Source organism: Phocoena sinus, chromosome 18 (genome assembly GCF_008692025.1).
Source record: "Phocoena sinus isolate mPhoSin1 chromosome 18, mPhoSin1.pri, whole genome shotgun sequence".
Taxonomy (NCBI): Eukaryota; Metazoa; Chordata; class Mammalia; order Artiodactyla; family Phocoenidae; genus Phocoena; species Phocoena sinus.
In genome coordinates, this window is record NC_045780.1 from 35,501,616 (window position 1) to 35,516,640 (window position 15,025).

At 40.5% G+C, this 15,025-nt stretch overlaps 1 pseudogene; it reads left to right on the top strand.

The window, feature by feature from the left end:
• The first annotated feature begins 507 nt into the window (after window positions 1-507).
• Window positions 508-13,675, top strand: LOC116742949 (annotated as a pseudogene).
• Window positions 13,676-15,025: the final 1,350 nt, after the last annotated feature.

Genomic DNA, 15,025 nt, shown 5'->3' on the forward strand with positions numbered 1-15,025 from the left:
TACTAACACCAATTGTCTGAGTCCTTCCTCTTACTCAGTCACTTCACTTCCTACGCCTCAGTTTTTCTTCTGTAAAGTGGATATTCAGTAGTAAATTCTCTGTGGAGTTGTCAGTACAAAACAGAGTGATTATTACTAACCACAATCATGTCCTAAATGCACGGAACACGTCACCATTTGCCAAACACCGTGTCAAGTCAGCAGAAACTACAGAAATTAAGAGCTCTCTGCAGAAATTCACACACCCGTGCACCAGGTAAGGGAGCACAGGCAGACGTCCACTCAGACTTTCCTGTGTCCCTCACAGAGTGCACGCTGTCTCCTGGCGGGGCAAGCACAGAGACTTAGCGGGAGTTTACTTTTAAAATGCGTTCATATAACCATGTCTCACTTTTGTTTGGATGATTCAGCAAACGTTTTTTGGAAACGCCAAATTCTCCACACCTCCTTCCTGTCGCGCTGCCCTAGTCACAAAGCTCCAGACCCTACTCCTCAGGCCGCTTCACCATGGGAGACGGGGCTGCGAGAGGACGCGTGGCGAGCGTGCTGACGTCCTCGAGCCCCGCCCCCACGGCCCCGCCCTCGTGGCTTAAACCCCAGCCCCGCGGCGTGGAGGGTGTTGATGCCAGCGCTAAAACCAGTCCATGCGGGGGCTCCAGAGCGCGGCATGGAGGGGCTGGCCTAGCTGAGGCCCGTGACCCGATGTCTTCTGGCTGCGACGCCGGTCCTGCGTACACTGCGGGGCAGCAGCCGCCGGGCGGTGGGCGCCCGAGGGGCCGAGAGGCGAGCCGGGGACCCCAGGAGGGTGTGGGCATCGTGTCCTCAGCCAGCGTCCCCGAGGCTGCGTTCGGGCCATGATCATTAGGTGAAGCTGCGCCGGGACAGCCCGGCCGACTTCTTCTCGCGCTCTGAGGACCTGTGCGCGCTGCAGGGCTCGGTGCCTCTGCCCGCCGTGCGCGCTTGCCTGCGGAAGGCCCTGCTGGAGTTAAGGCCGACCGCCTCCGCGGGGAAGACTGGGTGCCGCTCCTGAGCACCCTCTGCCCCTGATCTGTATCTAGAGCTTCTTCCAGCCACGGCTTGGCGAGACAGGTTTGTATTTCCCGCTTCCGGGGGCTGTCGTGTGGGCGCTGCAAAGCGGGGTTTTAGATGGTACAAGGTGGAGGGTGGGCACTAGAACCGGTGCCCAGTGCCCGGGTATGCATGCACGAGACGGGGCATGCGGTCTAGGACTCCTGCCAGCTCGGTGACCCTGGCCGAGTGCCTTAAGGCTTCAAGGTCTCAGTGTTCTCATCTGTAGCGTGGTCTTAACAAGATCCAGTCTCTGGCGGTTACAAGGATGCACTGTGTTAATGCTTCTAGACTCTACAATGTAGAACACTTAGCACAGTTTGGAGCATCGTTAATGGTTGCACAGATGTTACCTGGTGTGTTGAATGACTTTGCCTGGTACAGACCAAAGCGATTAGGAAATTGATATATCCCAGCTTCATTTCCTTTCCATTAAAACAGGGCTCAGGAAAAAAAAAATTATTTCAATAGTCGTATCATACAGTGCAAAGAGCACCGGTGTGAAGGCAGCTTAGGGTTTGAATTCCCGGGCTTATGCTCTCTGTGGCCTGGGCAGGTTTCTTTTGCACTACAATCTCCACACTTGTAAAATGACATTAATAACCACTCTTTCTGTGGGTTCTTAGAATTAATTAAGCAGGTTATGTGTGTAAAGTATCCTGGCACTTGAATGAGTTGTCAGATCCAAGGGCTGCTGGAGACGATGCTTCTGCCCTAGGTAATCTTCCTTTCTACTGGGCAGCAAGTAAACACAAGCACAGTAGTCAGTGCTCTGGAAGAAGTGAGTTTTGGTGCTACAGAGCACAGAATCTCTTTTTTCTTTAATTTATATTTTTTATTGGAGTATAGTTGATTTACAATATTGTGTTAGTTTCAGGTGTACAGCAAAGTGATTCAGTTATACATGTATCCATTCCTTTTCAGATTCTTTTCCCGTACAGTTTGTTACAGGATACGGAGTAGAGTTCCCTGTGCTATGCAGTAGGTCCTTGTTGATTACCTATTTTATATATAGTCGTGTGGATATGTTAATGCCAAACTCCTAATTAATCCCTCCCCCCCATCTTTCCCCTCTGCAGAGCACAGAATCTTCAAGGGAAAGTTCAGGATAGGTTTCTTGGAGGAAGTGCCATCCTTTATAAGGATATGTAGAAGCTCCTGGGGTGGCAGGAGAGGGCAGTGTGTGTTAAAGTTTGAGAAATATAAGAAAATATGGCAAAACTAATGTACAGGACTGGAACTCAGGGTTTGGGAAAGAAATGAGAGTTGATACTGGAAACCTAGTGGGGACAAACATAAAGGGGCCTTGTTCGTCCTGTCAGAAGTTTGGATGTTTATCCTGAAGGCTGTGGGAAACACCAAAGAACAGTGAAATGGAATTCTGGTTTAGAGGCTTACTGGGACCTCCATGTGGAAGGCAGTTGATTCGGTGCAGGGTGAATTGTTATCTAAGGGTTCCACTTAAGTTATAAATGGTGGGACTGGGTTTTGCAGATCTGAGAGAGAATAGGTGAGGCCTGGTGCCCAGTTAAAAAAGGGAGGGCAGCAAGCGTGGGTGACAGTTTACAGCTGCACCTTTTTGAGAGATACAGAGCACAGTAGAAAGGGATTGGGTGTGGCGAGAGGATCTTACTTCATCTTCAGTGCTTTAGAGGGGCCTGGTAGAGAGTTCTGGGGCCAAGGTACAGATCTGGGCTTTTTGGGAGGACAGGTGTTTGAAGGCATGGGAGAGACTTAGGTTATCCACAAGAAGATCCAGAGAATCATAGGTCTGAGAGTTTTTTAAGTGGGTATATTTGAGCATGTTTATAAGCTGAGAGAAAGTAGCCAGCAGAGGAAGGGTATGAAGATCTAGGAGAGGAAATGATTGTTCATTTGTTTTCAAAAAGCTGAATACTTATCGTGTGCCTGGCCCTTTTCTAGGATCTGGGGTTCACACCATCTGTTATCTCTTCTGCACAGACAGTTCAACTCATTGCCTGGTGAAGAGAAGTCAGATTATTCTTTGCATCCCATTCAGGTGTAAGAACTGTTCTGTACCTCTGAAGGGACTTTACTTAAGCAGAGTAATAAGTTAGAAATCAAAAGATATTATAGCTGGAAGGGACCTGAAAGGCCACAGTACTTAATTTTGCCTAATACTTTACATTGAATGTAAGAAAAATTTATTGTACAGCCCATTCTCTTCAGAGTTCCTTCACTGAACTTTCTTTATGTCTTGCATCCAGTGGGGCTAGCTTGTAGATTTTGGCCTCCTCGTAAATTTGCTTCTTCATCCATATTACATTTTGCCCGGACTATGGCAGAAACTCCTGGGTGGTTTCTTGGCCCCTGGACTCAGTTCCTCTAAGTTCATCTGCCTACTCGGGTTAAGTGATCTTCTACCATAAAAAGATGTGCTTAAAATAATGTTGCTAATGGCTTGCCCACACAGAGTTAGTGCATACTAGCTGCCTAGCATGTGCTCTGCACAGAGGCCTGTAGTCTGAACTGTGTTCGGCCAAGCCTCATAGGGCTCTTTGCCCTGAGGAAGGGGAGCTTTTTGTGATCGCTCCCTTTATCCAATCGGTCCTTCAGCAGCGGGGTGCCTTTTTCTAATCAGCGGAGGCACCCTACTCAGCCAGTGGTAGTCCCAGGCCTCATCTCCTGTGGGATACAAGCCATGCTCTTTCCCAGGCTTGCTTTGGCCAGCATCTCTATTTTCCTTTCTATCTCTTCTCACACTTGGACCCCTGGCCTTTAGTCATCCCCACCTGCAGTATTTAATGTGCCCAGCAGGTGTCAGGCTTGAGTGTCTTTGCACAGATACTCCCAGTGCAGTTAATGCACATTGTACTCCAACTCTGCATAGCCTCATTTTTCTAGATTGTACTTCAGGGTTATCATGAAGCCGTCACTTAGACATAAGTTTTTGCCTCCATAGGAACCTCTGTGCATAAAAGTTATGTTTATTTATCTCATGTGATTGAAATTTTGATTTTATACATCTTCCTCCTTAATGAAGGCTTTAAGGGCAGGAGTCGGTTCTAATCCTTAGCAAAGAGCAGATGCTTGTTTTTTTTATTTAGATACTTTTTAATGATGATAAAATGTATGGTTTAAATCACTCATTTTACAATAATTTTGCTTTAGGTTGTGGCAGAAATAACGTTTACAGAAGTCGTGTTCCTGCAATAAGAAATATAGATGTGACCTTGCAGTTGTGTAAAGCTCTTAATTGCTGTGTAAGTGCCTCGGTGCGCTAAGGAACCGGAGCTAAATGGGCTAGTTCTGAGAGAGAGAGACTTAACTATGTTAACAAAGGTAAGCCTTCATTGTGTCCTGCCAACATTTGATAGTTGCTTTTGCCGCAAACTAAACCAATAAAAGTTTAAACTGTTCCTCCCCATTAAAAGGATTGAATAATTGCCTTCTTTGGTGCACCTTGTCTTGTGAATTGTCCACTTGGAGATGGAGGTTTAGAAAGTGAGTTTCAGTCTTGTTTAAGTCTCTTCCCATCATACTGGTCTCGTGATTTCCTACACACCATGTCTGTCTACCTTTTCCTGTCTACCTTTTCTTGGTGGTGTTCATGCATGGATTGTCTCCTATACCTGCTCAAACCTTGGTCCATTCTCATTTGTACCATGGAAGTTTGTCATGCTGGATACTGTCAGAATTAATCTTACTTAAGTTTGTGTTAAGCCACAAACCATGCGTTTTCTATATTTTCTGTTTTTTGTGTGTGTTTATATTTTTATGGTTTCTCTTCAAGAAATATTATGGGAAGGGAAATAGCAAGATGTAAAGAGCAAAAAAGTCATCATGATCTTTAAATTGTTTGAACATGTATCTGCAATAATAATTATAATGCACTGTGGTATGTGTTAAAATAGGAAATATATGTAACATCCCATAGGAACAGCAAATTCAGTGGTGTTAGTGGGAGTGTGTCATGGAAGTAATCACAAAACAGGTGACTGTTGCTTGGGGTCCTGAAATATTAGTGTGTGTTTTTTGTGTCCAGTAGTGGTCTGGAAGGTTCAGGAAGCCTGCCTTTCAGTTTGAGGGAACAGAGGGTTTGGGGTTCTCTCTCTTCTATTGCTCTAGTATACTGCATAGCAGCTAATAAAATACTGGGTTTATAGTTGACATTTACGTCACTGATTGATCATCAGGATTGGCATGTATCATTGGATCTGAAAATCGGAAGAGTCTTATGCATTTTAGGTTTTTCTTTTTTTTCCTTTGTCTCAAAAGTATGTCGTACTTTACTGAGTGGTTGGCAATAAAGTTTGCAGTATTCAGTGTATTCAGTTTTAGTACCTAAATAGAATTAAAGTGTTGCTGTAAACTGGAATAAGACTTTGTTACTGACAAGTTTTAGAATGTATCTGTTCATCAATTACCCCTTTGCGAAGATTGTTGTTAATGATTTTAAAAATGTGGCTGTAAACCTCCAATTAACTCAAGAGAAGCAAATAAGTCAAGATTGACAAATATATAGGCTCTTCATCTTACTGTGTGTGGGTTTTTTATTTTTCCTTTTAGTTATTTGTCATGGTATAAAGAACTCTGTCACTCTTAAGACAGTAAACTTCATGGGGTATAATCTGACATGGCAGGGAGCAGATCACATGGTCAAGATCTTAAAGGTGATTTTATGTTTAAACTTTCATGAAAACATGTGTGATTGAAGCACATTAACATATTGATACAGATGGCAGTTAATTTTTGTCTTTTAATACATGTGAGTGCAGCTTTTGTTTTGTTGAAAGAATATGACCAAATGGTAATGTGAATTGCTGTTGCATAAAGTATAGTGTTGAATCCCCAGTCTTTGCACTTAAGTTTAACAACTCTGTGGTTTTCTATCTTCTTCCTGAGACACTTAATCTCAGGTTCATCCTCATCACACAGAGTGGTAAATTAGAGAGCGATTAATATCACCATTTACAGAAGTTAGACTGAAATCTCAACCATCCTGAACATAGGAGCTGAAGGGGCCTCTCAGCAGTTCAGAGAGTCATTATGAAGCCAGTCGGTTGAATTCTGTTCACTTTTCTCCGTAGCAGAGCCTTCCCCGTCCTTCTTTTGAGCTTATTTATTTTTGTACACAATTCTATATGGATACTGTACATAATACTAAATAGTTGTATTAACTGGGTTTAACTGGTGATGTATTTACATCAAGATCTAACTTCGTTTTGTTGATATCTTTTTAGGGGCTTTGCATTCATCAAAGCTCGTGATGTATGTAATCAGTTGCTGGTGTGTAGCTATCATATTGATGATATATAGGACTTGAATTGGGAAAGGTGAGTGGTCATTCTTCTTGCTTTTTAAACTGACATAGCCTTACAAGAAGCATTTCCCTCTCTGAAATAAATCCATGTAAAACATGTTTGGTCGCTCTCCCAATGCAACTGTGTAGTTGTGTGGATTTGGCACACAACTGGCAGCCTTGTGGTTGTCTGTAAACAAGGAAGCCTGTTCTCCAGTCCGCAAATCAGCTGTTACCCAGTGAAATTAACTTGACTGCCATTTCTGACCCCTCACATGGAGCTGTCATAATCAAGAATGTTCATGTGTTTTCAAGAAACGTTGTTTGCAGGCTATATGTACAAATTCCTGATCTGAAAGCCAACATAAAGCAACATCTCCCAAACCTCTGCTCTCTCACCAAGGCCACACACATTCCCTCGCTTATGGCCTCATGGCAAGCTAATACTGTCAGTATCAGATTCTCCTTGCCAGTGGTTCTGGGAGACTGCATAGTTGCTCTGTGAGAGGCACCTCTGCTGAGGTTGAGAGAAGAACATCTTGGGTGTCAGTCCTGCCCTTGCATGCCCAGAGAGAGGGGTGTGTGCCTCATTCTCCTGTTGGGATTTTCCTGTGCTGCAGGTTTGCAGCTTGTTGTCAAAATGATGTCCTAGTGACTTGCCTTCTGCGTAGTTACATAATCCCAGCACACTTCTTTATGATCTGTAGACTTTTATGGGGTTGTGGCCAGGTCAGGTTTTAAATGTTAGGAAATGTCCAATTGAACAACATTGCAGTGGCAGTGAAGCTTGATAGAATTGTATTACTGTTACCCTAGTTTTGGCTTCAGGGTGATGAGAAGATGAAATTTTTGATGGGTCAGTTTTAGTTATGTATGTGTATGTGATTTACTTTTTAAAATTCTAACATCTATTATACACAGCTTAGATATGTTAACTTTCTGATTATTCTTCTGATTCTTTATCAGTCCCTTTACTGGTGTATTTTCCTCCAAAAAACTACATTTTCTTCCAGACTGTTTTTGTCTGATAGTGAAAAATAAATTTTTCATTTGCAGTCTAAAGTTGATCTGAGAAAAAATGGTTACCTTGGATCTTCACTTGGCTTTTGTGAAAGAAAAGAAAATAATATGGGCAATTCCCATTACTAATCCTAACCATGTACAACAGAGGCATGTACAGTAACATAGCAAAAATAAGTTACTGTACTTTTACTTAGTCATTGCCTGTTTTAGACTAAGGAGCAGTGAGAGACGTTTATAAGTAATGATATCAGATCACTTTTGTTAAATGTCCTCTAATATTTGGATATTTGGCATCTGGCTTGTGTTGTCTTTTATACAATCTTGTTTTCTTTCTTTGCACTTTAGTTTAACAACTCTGTGGTTTCCTATCTTCTTCTTGTGACACTCAGGTCCATCAGAATTTCCTGTGACTGTGACAGTAGAGAGTCCTTCCTCCTCAGAAAATGAAGAGGTCAATGATTCCTCAGAAAGTGTTCAGGAAGAACCAGAGAAAATCAGTTTGAAACAAGAAGCATTGCCGGTACAAAGTTATCACTTGAAAGCTATAGAGAAGATTATTTTTCAAACGGAAGCCTGATTGCAATATGGCAAAGCTTGTGTGAGGGTTCTGTTTTCTCTTCCCATCTGCATTGTATCCCCTTGAATGGTTCCTTAAGCTTAGACCAGGGTGAATGGTGGACATTTGAACTCTAGGAAATAAAAATCAAAACATGTCGTTAGTACTATATTTTCCTTTCCTTAGAACCTTAGTATATTAGATTTAGGGAGAACCTTAGTGATCATACGATAAAGAAATTGAGTTCTGAATGAATGTAGTCAGCTGATTCAGTGCTCTTGTTTTACAGATGAGAAAATTGACAGTTCTAGTTGAACTCTCTTTTTACAAGGGGAAAATATGGCCTCATTTTAAATAAAAGTAAAGTTGAAAAAAGTTTTCATGTTGATATTCTCCTTTCCTAAAATAAAAAATATCAAGAAGCTACATTCTATTACCAAGTAAACCTGACCTCTAATGTCATTCCATACTTTTGTTTGTATGGACAGAAAAGAAAAATTGATTTTCATAAGAAATTTTTGCATCTAAAAAATAATATATTTATTTTATTTCAACTTTAATGAAGAACTGAACATTTCTAGTAAATAAAGGAACACCATTTGTGAGGGACCTTGTCTTTGTGCTACAAAGTGCATGTTTACTTTTTAAAAATTATTTAATATGATTTTCTTTTCGTATGAAACATGAAACTTGACCGGTTTCAGAGCTAATTATCCCATTATTGTAGGACTATGGCAGTTAACTCTTTGATTTTCAAAAGTTAGATTTTTATTTTTTTAAGTAAAATTAATGATAATATAGAGAAATTTTAAGAAAAAAACTTAGAAAATTATGAAATGTTAGAGTAGGAGAAATCTATAGTTCATGTAGAGTTACCCTCTTTCATTTTATAAATGAGCACCTACAATTTGTAGCACATAAGTGGTTTATTAATAAATGGCAGAGTACGACAAGACCCTAGAGCATCTAACCGCCTTCCTTGTCATTTTAGATGTGCTGTATTCATTTCCTTCACGAGTAGACCAGGAGATTGTATTTCTAGTAGTAATGATAGACACTGGAGAAGACCAAGAAGTTTACACACTGGGACCACAGAATAGCAGATTCAGAATGCACTGAGAACCCTTTCAGCTCTTCTCCATTTTGACAAGACACTACAAGGATGGTATCAAAGTGTTTAAGTATATAAGCCCACAACAATCAAGAGATTTCAACATAGTTTTGAAAGACGGAAGACAAGTGGAAGAGTGTGAAACTGAAGCAGTAGAACAGAGGAAAAGCATCACCTAGAGCATGCACAGGGACCACCTGCAACTGAGGAGGATTCTGACCCCACCTGCAGAAGTAGCCCCATGCTCAGATGCGCATGTAGGAGAGAGGGTGGAGTTAGTTAAAAGTATGACTGAAATAGGGGAAATCATTGAAGGGTTGTGTTTGGAGGAGTGGACTCCCAGCCCCGCCCTCACGCTCCTGAAATGAGATGCTTTCATTTTGAAAACAGTGAAACTGGCGAGAACTAGGGCAGCTGGTGTGAGTTTTTATAACCTAGAAAATTGTGTTTGGGGGGGATCCTATTACAGTTACTCCCCGCTTCTTCCTGGATAAGAAACCAATCAATCGTTGACTTCAGGGAGCTTTCTGCACTCATTCTTAAATAGAAAATAACTGTCATTTGCCTGATAGTTGAGTAAAGCTTACAACATGAGAGAGGGGGAAAAAGTGTGAAAACATATCCTAGTAGGACCGGGGACAATTTAGGGAACAAAATAATTTAAGAAAAAACCCTAATTAGTATTCTGAGGCAGATTTAAAAAGAGCTAGCAACTATAAAATAAGACTAGGGTGTTAATTAAAAAGAGAATGGTCAGAAAGCAAGAGAGGTCTCTTGGAAATGAAAATATGGTTGCTGAAATAACTTCAGTAGGAATTTTTAAAATTTCTCATTATATAAAAAAGAAAGTCACGATGGAAAATGTGATAGCAATATGTTAGAGAGGCTGCATCTGGGAGATACAACATGTTACTATTAGAAACTCCAGACCCAGAAAAAAAATGGAGGGAAGCTGTCAAAGGGCAACAAAATTCCCCACAGCTGAAAGTAGACATCAGGCCTCAGATTGAAAATAGTTACTCAAGTTTTGAGCAAGATGAACAAGAATAGACTCATACCTAGGCACCCTTCATTATGAAACTTTAAAATACTGAAAAAATAAATTAACATAGAATAAAATACTGACAGGATACATCCATTCCAGAGAGAAAAGTACTGGTCACCTAAAAAAGAAAGTTAAAATCTGACTTTATCATACTTGTCATCAGCACCATGGATCCTGGAAGGCATTAGAAAGATACCTCCAAAGTTTTTCAGGCACATAATTTTCACCCTAGTGGTTTGTATCCAGCCAAACTATCAGTCATAAGTGGAGGCTGAAGAAGATATTTTGTACACAAAGAAATTTGAAAAATTGACCTCCTGTGCTACACCTTAAGCTATTTATAGAAATAATCCAGCAAAATGAGTTAATAAACCAAGAAGGAAGGTAATAGGGGATTCAGTGCAGAGAGCAGGTAGTCTAGATTGAAGAGGCTGCTATTGATTGTGTGATTGAGAGCTTAGAAACACCTTGAGGCATATTGTACTTACTAGGTATTAGGCACGGTTGGAAGGGAGGAGGGAGAGGAAGAGGAGAAGGAACTTGAACTCCAGAGGAGAAAAGGCTATACGGACATAAACCTGAAGCAAACTAAGCTATGGTTGATTTTTAACCTACCATTGGTGAGCAAGAGAATAATCCACTTAAACTTGACACTATAGATGTTCCCCTTTTCAGCGACACACATGGGTAATGACCTATCTAATCTGTTGTCCAAACCAGAACTTGTCCAAACTCCTTACACTTCAATAGTGTAAGGAGGCTCTCTAATGCTGTAACATCAGGACAACAGGTATAAACTGGAACAGCCCAAGGCGGCTTGGGGTATGTGGTCACCCTGCACCCTCCACACCCTGCACCCTGGCACAGTATGGAACGAGGTGTAGTCTGTACACAGAGACACAGTACATCTGCAGTGGGCAATATTAATTTCATTGTAATAATGGCAATACTGTCTTGGTTTGCAGCTTTTATTGTCAACTTGCATGTAATAACAAATAACTAACCTAAAATATACTTAGTATGTATTAGTATTAACTTGGTATGTACTGAAATGTATTGTGTACTATTATGTATTTAGTATATATTAGGCTCTAAGTGCTTTTGCATATATTAACTCATTTAATCCTCTGAATAGCCTTATGAGGTTGGTGCTAATATCATTCCCACTTTTGAGAAAAGGAAGCTAAGACAGGGAAGGAACTTGCCCAGGCTGTAACTAATTTAGGGTTGGATCGAGGCTTTGAGTTTAGGCTCTCCGCCTGTTCTCTTAAACCTTACTTCCTACTGACTCTCAAATAACGGTAGATTTAACTGCACATAGAACAGAATATAAATTTCAACTTTGACAACGTAAAAGCTAGGTTTGGAAGGTAGACAGGAGGTAGAAAAAAGGGAAGATGGTATGAATGTCCTCATTTTACAAAGCGTGACGTTGAGAGAGTTTATAGTTGATCAACAATGTAGGTTTTTAAGTATATCACTACAAGTCAAAGAGATCATGAGCAGTGGAATAACTAATGATGACATAACTTTACTGAGCAGTGTGGACATAGGAAAGAGTGTAAAGGAACTAAACCCTTACTTAGTAAAATAGAAAGTGAACAGATAATGCCTCAAATTTAGTGAGAAAATAGTCATGTAAGAGTATTACTTGTAAATGGAGAAGAATTCAAAATAACAATAGTTGGACCTCCCTGGTGTCGCAGTGGTTAATAATCTGCCTGCCAAGGCAGGGAACACGGTTTCGAGCCCTGTTCCGGGATGTGTCCTAGAGGATGAATCTGGGAAGGGCTGAGAATTTAGGGGAGAGAGAGGCTTGTAGTCTGGAGTAGGATGTTGGCTTTTAAGATTTTAGAAGTATTTCATGATTGTAGGTCTGGGGAAATCTAAACTGCTCTTATGTGATTATAATAACCTTTGTCTTTTCTCCTTTCCTCCTCTGGTCCAGGCTTGGGCAGCTGGCCACAATGGCTGGTATAGATCAGTCAGATTTTCATTTACTAGGTCATCCCCAGATGAATTCTACTGTTAGTAGTCCACGTAAAGAAGAAAAGAAGGCACTTGAAGAAGAAAAATCAGAATCAAAACAGGGTGCCCCAGGACAAATGCAAAATATCCAAGTAAGTGGACAGAACAGCACTTAATGATTCTAAGAGTGATTAGCAAAAAGGAAATGACCAAGTCAGGGAGAAAACAATAATGATCAGTCTCTAATAGTTCATATGCTCAGGAGCTAGAAGACTCTGGAATCCTTTCCAAATCTGAGATTAGTAAATGTGTGCCCATTTCATGATACTGTATTGTTGTAAATAAGGAGACTGGAAGTTCTTTAGAAAATTTATGAGTTAAAACAAACTATCCTTAATGAAGAAAGAAAACATTAGAGAAAATATTCTAGATTTTAAGTTGTATAAATGTCTATTCTATTCATATTTTATCTAGGTTTCTATTTGTATGCAGTCAGCTTACAATGAAGGAACACTAATGAAGGTACACATACTGATATAATTTTTAAAATAAGTAATCCAGACATAGCTAATAGGTAACATATTATAGTGAATCACCTGGTTATGGGAATGGGAGGGGAAAACCTGTCAGCTTTTCCTCTAGCCTTACTTGGAGCCCCCATCAACCAATCTCAGACTGGTCTTGGGAACTGACAGCTTGAGAACACAGTCTGGTCACAAACTATATACTGTTTGCATGTGCCTGGAGGATAGAAAAGAAATTATCTTACAGAGTAGGGTTTTATTTTTAGTGAGGGAAAGGAAACGGGTAATAACTACCCCAGTCACCAAAGTCTGAAAATGTAGCGGACATAGACTTGGATATAGCTAGGTTAAGCTGAGAATCACTTGGCAAGATATAATTAGAAAAAAACTGGCTCTGAAATCTTCTGAATATTGACTGTGTTAATAATAAGATTACAGAGTAACATTGAAGTTTTGAACTCTACTTTTTAATGGTTGGCTTTGTTCATCACTGAATTTTTGTCTTGTCTTTTGTTTTTCCCTCCAGTTTCAGAAAATTACAGGTGATGCTAGGATTCCTTTGCCTCTTGACTCCTTCCGTGTCCCAGTGTCTACTCAGGAGGCCTTAGAAACTTCCAAAGACAACCTGGGGGTCCCAGTCACAGAGCAGCAGCAGGAGTCTTTTGAAGATTTCATTGTTAGAACATGTTCTCCTTCAGCAGACGTCATTTCTGGAACTGGAAGTCAAAGAAAAGAAGAGGAATTATCTAGAAATAGCAGGTCTTCTTCAGAGAAAATGAGCAAAGCAGGTGAATATACCAAAAAATGCTCTGCTAAGAAACAACCTGGAAAGGACCTGCATTCCTGCTCTGACTCACCTGTAAAACAGAAAAGCAAAGGAATTGGGCAAAATAATTCTTTGGTTAATAAACCAATTAAAAGTGAGTCTTCGAAAAAACACATTTCTGTTAAGAAAGAGAGTAGAATAGTGACTGTTTCATCAAAGACAACTAAAAGTAAACTCAATCTACTAGAACATTCTGAAAGTGATACTCTTGGATCTGATTGTGTATTTCAGGAAAGCATCCATACTCTATCACTCTATCAGAAGACATTGATGTATTTCAATTCACAATAACCAAAGAGCCTCAAACATTTACCAAGGCCTTTAACCGTGTTTATGGATTACAGCAACGCTCTGATGTAGGGAACTGTTACCATTCCCATTTATAGATGAGGAGTATGAGGAGACATTATGTGAGTTGCCCAGAATTACACAGCTATAAGTAAGTGGGAAGCTGCGATTTGACCCAAACCCATGCTCTTTTTTTTTTAAATGTATGGAATTTATTATGTTTCATTTGTTTCTGATTTATGTGAATTTTTTCTTTAAAGATTTTTTCTGATGTCGACCATTTTTAAAGTGTTTATTGCATTTGTTACAGTATTGCTTCTGTTTTATATTTTGGTGTTTTGGCCACAAGGCATGTGGGATATTAGCTCCCTGACCAGGGATCGAACCCTCACCCCCTCCATTGGAAGGTAAAGTCTTAACCACTGGGCCACCAGGGAAGTTCCCCTTATGTGACTATTTTTCTGGCAATTTTTTTAAATTTTATTTTTTATTGATGTACAGTTGAATTACAGTGTTGTGTTAATTACTGCTGTACAGGAAAGTGACTCAGTTACACATTTATATACATTCTTTTTCGTATTCTTTTCTATTACGGTTTATCACAGGATATAGAATATAGTTCCCTGTGCTCTACAGTAGGACCTTTTTGTTTTTTTAAAAATAAATCCACTTTATAAAAAATAAATGTATTAATTAATTAATTAATTTATTTATGGCTTAATAAATTAAATAATTTATTTATTTGGGCCTTCATTGCTGCACGCGGGCTTTCTCTAGTCGAGGTGCACTGGCTTCCCATTGTGGTGGCTTCTCTTGTTGCAGAGCACGGGCTCTAGGTGCCTGGACTTCAGTAGTTGTGGCATCGGGCTTAGTTGCTCTCTGGCATGTGGGATGTTCCTAGACCAGAGCTTGAACCTGTGTCCCCTGCATTGGCAGGCATATTCTTAACCACTGCACCACCAGGGAAGTCCCATGTAGGACCTTTTTGCTTATCCATCCTGTATATACACCACTTTGCATCTGCTAATCCCAAACTCCCAATCCAACCCTCTCCCACCCCCTCCCCCTTGGCAACCACCAGTCTATTCTCTATGTCCTTGGTTATGTTTCTGTTCACAGATAGGCAGAACCCAGGCTCTTAATTACTTTGTTATCCTGTATCCTTGTTAAGAGTAGAAGGGTTTAAGGAAGGCACCGAGAGAGAAGGCAGTGAGCACTGGAAGTGCAAAACAGTGGGGCTGTCAGAAAGCACACCTGTCTCCTTCCCCCATTGTGAGCCGAATTTTTAAATGGCAGAGTATGTAAGAGTATGTGATGACACATCTCTGGATTAAATTATGTCTCCCTGGTAAA